This window comes from Amblyomma americanum, chromosome 1, assembly GCF_052857255.1.
Source record: "Amblyomma americanum isolate KBUSLIRL-KWMA chromosome 1, ASM5285725v1, whole genome shotgun sequence".
NCBI lineage: Eukaryota > Metazoa > Arthropoda > Arachnida > Ixodida > Ixodidae > Amblyomma > Amblyomma americanum.
The window spans coordinates 379,268,476-379,278,682 of NC_135497.1; the positions used below are offsets into that span (position 1 = coordinate 379,268,476).

A 10,207-nucleotide genomic window follows, 5' to 3' on the forward strand; every position below is an offset into this window, starting at 1 on the left:
ATCTGATTCCGCTAATCTAAATACCATTAATTCCTCCTACCTTAACTGTTCTTCTATTTACTTCCATTTCAGCCTATTCTTTGCCTACACTGGTGCCCTCAAGGCTCTGGGTACCCAAAAAAAACTGTTTTTTGGTGACCTATCATATACCCTACCCTTTAACCAGTGGCACCAGCGTAGTGAATGCAATCCTGTGCAAAAGGGTGGAAGCTTATTAATCGTAAAGCATGCGCCACCTGGTGGTAGGCATTTGAGCTAAGACTGCTTGTCTTGAATACCTTGTAGTGATGTTAGGGCAGACTATTTCGTTAGTGACTTGGGACGCCATAGCGACGTCGTTTACACTAAAGAAATTTCATATGCAACAATCACGGTTGAATGCTTAAAGCATGCCGATTCACTTCGTTTAATGTCGGGGTTAACTTCTCTGGGAATTCGCTCTTTCATCTGCGATCTCATGGCAGCTCTTGTATATAAGAGCGGACATTATGAAAGCTTGACATGTGGCTGCCGCATCTGCAGCACTCGATAGAGCTGCAGATAGAGCCGTTTGCTAGGCGGAGGATTGAAAACAAATAAACACAGCAAAAAGCCGAGGAGGATAAAGGAAATCCCGGAAATATGTTGACATTTACAGAGGGGCGAGACCCGTTGCCGTAATAATTTCCAACTCGAAAAGAAATAAAAATGCGCGCAAACATCCACACGGAGTGTGCAGGATAAACAAACACACTACACAAGCCTTTTATGTTTTTAACTTGTCGTCCAGAGCTCGCGGATTTTCAGTGGAGTACTTCACTAGTTTATGATCACTCTGAGGCGTAAACCCTCCGCCACATGCGCGGTTGTGAACGCTGTGGCTTTAGCAAGCGAGCTTTTACATTCCAATTGTGCGTTTTCATGCAATCATTCTAGAAGTGCGTGCTGTTTATCTTCTCCCGTATGCAGCCTTTCACTTCTTCAGTCGCAACCTACATTGATAAATTTGAGTGCTAGCTTTCTCGGGCAAAAATTTTGAAAATGGGAAAATTGTAAGGCACTGCACTGTTGTGGAAATATTGAACGTACTGAGTAAAGAGAGTGCCATAGAGGACAGCTTAATGGTTCACTATTCTGATATGTAGCAAAATCTTTCTTTTACAGTGCTTCCATCGATCGCATCGAACAGTCAAAAATGCCACATAAAAATGAATAGAGAACGCATTTGAGGATAGCAAAAACGTAAATAGAAAAAAAATACAAGACTGCCGTCGGGTGATCTACGAATATATTGATCACTATCAATATATTCGTATATATAGTGAAGTTTTACATTATATAGTTTTAAAATATATAGTGAAGTTTTACATTATATAAAAAGATTTCGTTCATAAATGATTTCCCGCTCAAAAATGCATGTGTCCAGAATTGCTGGGTATGGACTGTCATATGTTATCCCACTGTTTGCGATGTTTTTTGACCACGTGTGAAAGATTCTGCGCAGTTGAAGACTCTTCACGGGACGTGCTGTCGTCAACTGGAATGTCCTAAGGAATGTTTTGATACAGCACCACCCAAGTGACTCAGCAACTCCTAATTCGTGCAAAAGCAGAGAGAGAGATAAACCATTTACTGAAAAAGCAGAGAATATAGCGGACGTTTGAAAATCTGTGGCATGCTACTCTGCGTGGGGAAGGGAATTTGGGCACTAATGGCGGAAGGAAAGTGGTGCGGGAAAGGTTAAGTTAAAGAAAAAAAGGGGACGAGCATAAAATGCGACCATTAAAGGCCTACTAAAGTGCGTCGACGAGAAAGGATATAACATATGAAATGATGAAGTGCATAGTTTGATAAACGGTCTAACAAAGTTCATCGCAAGAAGAATGCATGAGAGCAACATGCAAGATGAAATTAGAGCTTGTCAAGATGTCCAAAATGCTTTAACTACACAAACAAAAAGTTTATTGCATGTCTCTGTTGTCTAGGGCACGCTAAGGGACCTAAAACGCCGTCCATTGTTAGAGGGACTGGGGACAGCTTTTCAATGCACTGTTCACAGTACGCACGTTCGTCAGCATATGAAGGGCACTCAACCAGAATATGTTCCACAGATTCGATCGAGTCGCAGTTGCCACGAAGCGCACTGTTCACTTGACTGAGACGGTATCGCAAGCCGTTTGTAATTGCAGCGTTCAGGCGAGTCGGTGGTAATGTGTTTCCAGGTGGCGAGAAATTCTGGGTGGGATCTTGATCTGATATTTGGGTCTACTGAGTAAAGAAACTGATAGTGATGTGTCAGCAAGCTCCAGAGCCACCGCCGGGATTCTTTCGTTCAAAGGTTTAAGACCGTCCGAGTAATCATCTAGTTCCCAGTTTCCCTCAAGACTCCCTGTTTTCCTTCAGAGCATCCGATACTGAGCACGGGATACTCAAGACTGAGGAATCCCTCCGCAACAGTCGCCGTCTTTTAAAGCCTCCAGGGCAGCAGACCTTCCGCCAGTGAGGAATCAACGACAGTACTACTTTTCCACGGAGGAGAAATTGAAGCTGGTTTGTATGGATAGAATATCAACTCCTAACCACCAAAACAGCACTTTTATTGAAAGCAAAGGTCTTGTAATGTAGAAAGAGAAAAAAATGAAAATACAGGTATAGCCGCCACAGGCGAGTCTCGCAAGTACAAGCATGGTGATGAAATAGGAGAAAACAAACCACAGATCTCTGACGCTGACAAACGTGCATGAAGGTTATGTCTTTGTTCGATATTGTAGTGTATAAGTTTTGTTTTGAAATCTCCAGAGCACTTTTATCACACGAGAAAGACGTAAAAGGAAACCTGAATGTTTGAAGATAGAGAAAACCTGTAATTGGCAGCGCAATAAGCTGGCAGTTGAGTTTCGGTATGTTTTGGGGCCTCTCGAGGCTATGCGTTTCACGCGCCCGCGTGGTTTCGTCTCTTGACGCGCCACTATTTACAAGCGCGGAGTAGAAAAGGACCTACAAGTGCCCCTCTAAGTGCTCCTCAGAGGGCGTTCGTACAGCGGCACGCGTCTGCAGCAAGGAAAAGGCGCGGTGCAGAGCTAATGTTCCATGTAACTTCACGTTAGCACATGCACCACTCGGCGGTTCGCTTCGTCAACGTACCAAGACGCATCGATAGATAGCCATACCTACGAGGGCTGTTATTAAAGAATTTAAATATGTCCGCACGCAGCAATCTCTATACATCAGTTGTGACGGTGGCTCAGTGGTAAAAGCGACGCTGCCGACTCCTCAACGCTAGGATTTTCTTGCCAGACCCGCCGCCTAAACCATAAAAAGCATCACACGTTGTGTAAGAATGAGGCCGCTGAATGCAGGCCGCAGCTCTTTGCGAGAACTTCGCTGTCGGAATTGGAATCGGGATCCGCCGTAACATTCATGCAAATATAAACGGAGCGACAACGGCTGATAGAGGCCATAAACGTCCGGTCGGCCGTAGTTTTCATTTCGGCTGCTGCTAGGAGGTGGCGCAGCGCTCGCAGCCAGCAATCACGGAGTGTCCGCTTGCGCCATTTCGCGTCACTTTTCTCCCACTTCGTCTCCACAGAGTCGCGAGTTTCAATTGGAGCGGTGGAAAAAGGCTTTCAAGTTCGAATGCAAAATCTCTTAGCAATAAGTGCACCTTTCGTTGCCAGACATGCGGTAACAAAGCCATAGAATGCGGAATTATCAGATGTTACTAACAAAAAAAAGATAGCGTTGTCCTCAGTGTTCCTATAACAAGCTTAAAAGCGCAGCTCAATTGTCGCTACTGCTTGGGAGTTGTTTTGCTCTACAGGTCCCGCATAGGTTTGCGTAAAACATCCAGAATTACGAGAAGACTGCACATGCAGATATAACGAGTGCTTCAAATTATTTGGTGGTGATTTTTTTTTCAAAAGCGGTCAAAGCTGTCGGTGTGGTATATGCAGGTAGGTTGCGCGGCAGTGCGAACATTGACTTCTAGAGAGAGCGCAATCAAAAAATGGCTAACAATTTTTGTTTATCTTAGGGAACAGGATCTGGCATTACGTAAAATTTAAGGCCATGGGTTTCAGAAGGGAGCACCTTGTTTGAAATTTTCTAATTGAACTCTTGGAATGAAGGGGTCCATCATTTTGCCCGAGGGATAACCAACAGGGCAGCCAGCCCCCCGGACATGAATGCTCTCGCCAAGGCCCCCCAATCCTATGCGGAAATCACGAACTTCTAGAAGGAGATAAGACGCGTGTACCCGCCTCCCCGCCTCGACCAAGCGCAAGCCACCACGCTTCGCAGACTACACACCAGTTTGATTCTCAGTGATTCTAGACTACACCTCATCACTGACGGGGGATGTGACCCCGTCTGTCCTAACTGCGACCACGGAGTGTTTGCCACTCAGGCACACATCCTCTGGGGATGCGAGGGTAACCCGCACACACAAACATTACTGCCAGCTCCCTACTTGGAGGGTTGGACCCAACTTCTTGCGAGACGAGACAAGAAGACACAACTCGCACTCGTCTCTTGGGCTCAAGACGTCGCCCCCACCTGAGGGCCACACTCGGCCTACCTGCCCTAACTTCCAACCCTCAAGTGGCTAATAAAGCTGTTCTCTCTCTCTCTCTCCGATTGGTTTTCTATGACTGTCTTAACCGTTCGATACGATCGCAGGAAACACTTCAAAAGAAAGATTTTCCTGCATGTCAGAATAATGCAGCATTACCTCCAATATTTATGTGAGAGTGTCTTAAAATATTTGAAATTTGAAAATTTTTTCCCGAGAAAGGCGTATTTGTACAAGTACAAAAACTTCTGAAGACGAGAAGACAGACTGCCTAACTCGGCAGTCATTAATGAACGAAACGCTTCCAGTTTTCACTGGATGGTTCGTGTGTCCAACATCATTACAAATATTCGGCTTTGCGGTATGGCGACTATATTTTAGTTCCTGTTACGGTTGCAATCTCTGGCGCCAAAATCTTCCGCTTTTCAGGTTGGTGAGTTGTCTTTATTCGCATCCAGACATATTGGCAGTATCTATGCAAATTGCATGAGCAAGAAGGTAGCGAAGAGAAGGTTGAAGTCTGTGTGGGTCTTCCTCTGATCTTGCGTCTTTTCTCGCTGGATTTTTTTTTCACGTCAAGGTTGAAGGGAGACACGGAGCTCTGAGAAGGTCCACACAGCGCTTCTAACAGCTCCGCATAAATATTTCATCAAATCTCGCCTGCAAAGAGGCTGGCTTGAGCTCGACACCTGCATTTCAAACAAGACCCAACACTATTGGGAGTTTAAATACTTGGCGTCACCCATTAAACTCTATACTTAGAAACATTTACTGCATCAAAATGGAGAAAAAATGTGCTAAATGACCTATCTTACTCCCTTCACTCAATAATAGAGCATAAAAAAGGATTCTCCTCCTTAAAGGTCCCATTTTTAAATGGAGTTTCTGGGGCTCAATGCACCCCAAGTCTCCAGTGGAGTAAAAAAAAACACAATTTTGCTCTATCCGCCCCGCCACTTAGCGTCTCGTCGGCTTCTGGTCAGTCGTCTGATTGTGGCGGTGAGTGACGACCTTGGTTACCACCGTCGCTGGATCTTTTCTCACTTCTGCTCCTTCACGGGCGCCTGCAGAGGTACAAGATATCGGCTTGTCGCAGTTTTCCGCTACAGTAAGCTACATAACTGAACTGCTTTTGCGAACCCTCCATTGCTCTAACCATACCCGACCTTCGTTTGTTAGTGTCGCCCCCCCTTTACAGCCGCTGCTTAGGTCTACTTCTCACAGCTTTTTTAGTGTGGTTCTCGCGTTGTGTGACAGAATATAGTTTCAACGCAGTGCTCTTCATTGAGCTGATGAGGCTATATTTTTTTCTCCGTCTTATTTAAAAGCCAAACCTTAAAGAATTGAATATGAAAGCAAACACTGCCATACCAAAATACCTTCAGAGGCGCTTTATTTTCACTTGTTCTGCTCTGGTTTTAGCAAAATATAGCGCGGTGCATGACCGTGAAAACTGCTCCGTGATGCCTTATCATTTTCGAACTATTGATTTGATGTTACTTCGCTTTATCTACGATCATAGCCAACCAAACGAGCTTGGACAGCAAAAGCAGATGACAGGCAGACTACTCTTGCCGCCTCCGCTTACGCCGTCGCTGGGCTTGCAGACAGCGAAAAGAACGCGCGACGCGGGGTCACATTAGGGCAGCGCAGTTTCCCAGGCTGGGTTGCCGACGGTCCCGGCAGCTGCTGCCCGTTTCCGCCGCTGGAACATCTGCAAAAATGAGTCTGGATGAGGATAAACATGACGCCATTCTGTGGGTAGTAAAAAACTTACTCCCTTGCACTCCTAAATGCCTCCCTTGTAAAAGAGAGTAAACAAAATGCTCCATTCATATGAAATAAATAAATCCTCGTTTTGGTTGAGTGGTAGTGGAAAAGCCACTTACTCTCATTTTTTTTTGTTAACAGAGTGAAGCGTCGCCATCACCTGGAGATCTGCGCCTCAGACATCGCAATTGAGAGCGTCCCGAGCCACCTGAAACCCGTCTAGTTGCTCTCAAGGGCCGATGTGTAGGGCCCACGGTTGCAGTATTTCAGTCTACTGCTCCTGCACCAAACAACTGTTGTCATCACCGTTCTGCTGTGGGCAGGTGAGGAACAGCTTTCATTTGAACGTCCAGCAGCCTCAGCAGCTGAGTGCTTGACGACCTCCTAAAATTGCCGCTTTAAACTTGTCATTATTTCCACTAAGATAAGCATAAATCGCTAGAAAAATCACAGTATTCATCACCATCATCATATCAGCCTAACTACGCTCACCGCACGAACGCTGAAATAAAGGTTTTCTTTCACTCTCTCTCACCATAACTTCCATAAATGCAGAGTCAAAAGGTGTTACAGTGGATCTGTCATTTTGCTTTGTGCGTTTCACACGCAATATACAGCGTTTTTCACCTAATGTTCTGCGCAATTTCAAAAATAGGCTTTTTAAGTTAGAAGAATGCTTTTTGGGCATAGCATTCTCAGCGCTGTAGTACATCATAATACAACTAAGACATGCTAACTAGCAGGTTAATTAACTAATGATAATAGTTGAAATTTTTAACTATTACTGTTAGTCTCCTTCGAAAACGCGGTCACCCTCTGCGCTGTGGCCCAAAACATTTTTGGCTACATCGCGCCAAAATACATGGACTTTCGTGAGGCTTGTAGGCAAAGCAACCATTCCAGTGCACGTAACTCGAAGAAATAGCCAAAATTTCTTGGTGCACATAGCCGAGAGTAGCCGGTTTTTGAAAGTTTTAATAGCTGATACAAATATTACTCAGGGTAGGCTACACGCCTCAAAATAACTAAAGAGCCTAACCGTAATGAATAATGCTAGAAAAATAAACAGTGCTAACACATTCAACCACACAACGAGCGACGAAACACAAGACACAAGCGCTGACTATCAACTGAAGTTTATTAATGGACGGGGAAAAGCTTATAAAGGTGAGGAACAGGTGGCAAGAAGATGGGAGATACACAGTCCGGGTTGATAAAAAAAGCAACAACCAATTCACCCGCAAAGAAGTTTTAATGAAGAAATAGTTAAAAAGTTAACTATTCAATATTAGCCAATCAGCCTGCTAGTTGGCACATCTAAGCTGTATTCTGACAAATTAAACAGCCGACAGATCTATGCGGAAAAAGCGCTCTTCTAACTTAGAACGCCTATTTTTTTTTTAATTTTGTAAAAACTTAGTTGAAACTCCCTGTATATTATGCTCTTATTTATTTTTATTTTATTTATTTATTTAACACTGCGGAGTCGCTTGACTCCAAGCAGTGGTGAGCTGATAAGATGGGTCTCTAGAAAATCCAACATTCCTACATCAACAGCTCTATTAAAAATTTTCTCGCAACTGGACGATTTTTGCTATCAACATGAGCCGATAGGGAAGAAACACAGGAAACAAGATTATGATCAGATACACCCTTCAAAACATCCACAGAAATACACTTAAGGGCAGAGCTAATGAACACTAGGTCAAGGATGTGGGACACAGAGGCACAGATCCTGGTTGGTCTGTCAACAATCTGGGTCAGATTACACGTGAAGGTAGTGTACAAAAGGAGCTCACAATGACCAGAATTGGCACTCATAGTACTCATGTGAATGCAGTCTATATCAGGCAGGTTGAAATCGTGGCCTAAAATCAACATCACACGGTCACCCCGGAAGCGTTGAGCATAATCGCACAGCTTATCAAGAAAAGCGACGCCCGCGTTGGGAGGTCGATATACTACGCTAATACAATAGTGTTGTCACAGAAATCATTCTTACAAAACGACTGTCATGGTTAAGAATACCCAGCAGCATCACAGCAGATATACTTTCCTTAACCACTATAGCGACTCCACCTCCACGTGTCGCTCTATCGCATTGCAGTACACTGTAGTTGGGGGAACAATTAATCCATCAGGGATTTCAGAATGAAGCCAGCTTTCTGTCAGAACCGTATGATGCGGGTCCAGGTCGTAATGAAGTGCTTCGAATTCGGCTGTCTTATTTAAGATGCTCTGAGCGTTGAAGGACGCGAGTCGTAATGGTCTGTTATTATCAGCTCGTCATTTACGTCTTTCGTTTCTGATTCCTTGTGACAATACGTGTCGATGTTGAGGCAACACTGACACTACCAGAATCTTCGCCTTCGAAATCTTCTTTGCGTTCATTTGAAATGGTAAGTTTCCGTCTTTCGTTCGTTCCTTCATCCCAGACGCATGTTGTCAAAAAACTAGGTTGTCAAATTTTAGGTATGCTATATCCTCAGGTTTCCAATTATGTATAAAGGTAGACCACAGCAGTTTCCGTACTTTCTCATTTCTAAGCGGGTATTCCTCAGTGACATTCCTGAGCATTCAACTTCTTCGCATTCCTAAGAAGGTTCATTTTTTCATTAAAATCGAAGAAGCACATTATCACGAAGGGGTGTAGGCGATCAACGCTCCCGACAATAATACCTAGTTTTTTTCAATCACTTCTGTTAACAAAGCATCCCGCAGGCTCCTCGGAGTTTCTGCGCTTTCTTCCTTGACCCCAAATATAATCAAGTTATTACGCCGAGAGCGATACTCTAGGTGATCAACCTTGCTGCACAGTGATCCAGTATGTTCACGTAGCATCAGAACAGAACTCTCACATTCCTCTACCCCCTTTGTGGCTCTGTGAAAGATTCTATTTTTTGTTATATAGAAGCCATGGCTTTCAGTTTGAGTCTGATATATGACCATCCAACTTCTCCCTGATAGATTTCAGCTCAGTTGCAGACACTTTCTGATTTTCAATAGCACGTTCCACCTGATCAGACGCTGAAAAAGTGGGGCCTGGATTGGTTTCAACGTCCCCACTCAGCAAGAGCACCAGTAGGCAAAATGAGTCAAAGCAACCCGCTACACACTCACATAGCACCTCTGAGCAAGAGAACAGAACCAAACACAAAGAATCACTTTTAAATTCAAGGCGTTGCGTGTTAATGGCCTGTGCAAAAAACACGAGGCAGTTTAGCTGCGTCTGCATCCTTGCTCACTTCTGTGCAGATGAGAATAAAGTACGCATTTCAGAACCTAAATACTTGAACAGGAACGATTAAACTACAAATTATATTACTACGAACGACCTTTAGTTTTTCTCATGTTCAATACACAGCGCGATTGTGTGTTGCAGTTTAACACGAGGCGTGATGGGCTGGGCGACAGTGTAGTGCTCTCGGGCAGTGGCCAGCGAAACTGATTTGTTAGCTCTGCCGATGGTTTGAAACCCAGTCGCGGTAATATTTTTTTTTCTGCACGTAGTACGCATCTTACACGCTTCAGAGAGGCGTTGCCTTTTATCAGAATTGCTAGTGAAGTAGTGCTCTCACATTAAAAAGCGCCAAGTGCGTAAATCAGTTAACGCAGCAAGCTTATCGACTGTATCGCAGGCCGTACTTGAAGGCGCCATTATTTACTCTGCCGGTCCCTGCGCTGGGGGAAGTGCTTTCGGGAGCTGCTGGCTTTCGGCTCGATGATGGAGCGCTTCAAGTCGACTGTGACCGGGCCTCCCAACTGCGACTATGATGAAGGCTTGCATAAGGATACAATGGGCGAGTTTCTACCCGGTGCCTACTTCCACCCACCCCCGAAGGCTGAACCCGACATCTCTGATGTCCAGCAGCTGCCGCAGGAGTCCAT

General features: G+C 44.6%; 1 long non-coding RNA gene across 1 annotated transcript in view; it reads left to right on the top strand.

Moving 5' to 3' along the window:
* The window catches only part of LOC144101446 (uncharacterized), a 57,905-nt gene extending 47,698 nt beyond the window's left edge, over window positions 1–10,207 (top strand). Inside the window, exons 2-3 of the long non-coding RNA XR_013308005.1 lie at window positions 6,461–6,642; window positions 9,958–10,207. This is a non-coding gene — a long non-coding RNA (uncharacterized LOC144101446). The remainder of the gene's footprint in view (window positions 1–6,460; window positions 6,643–9,957) is intronic.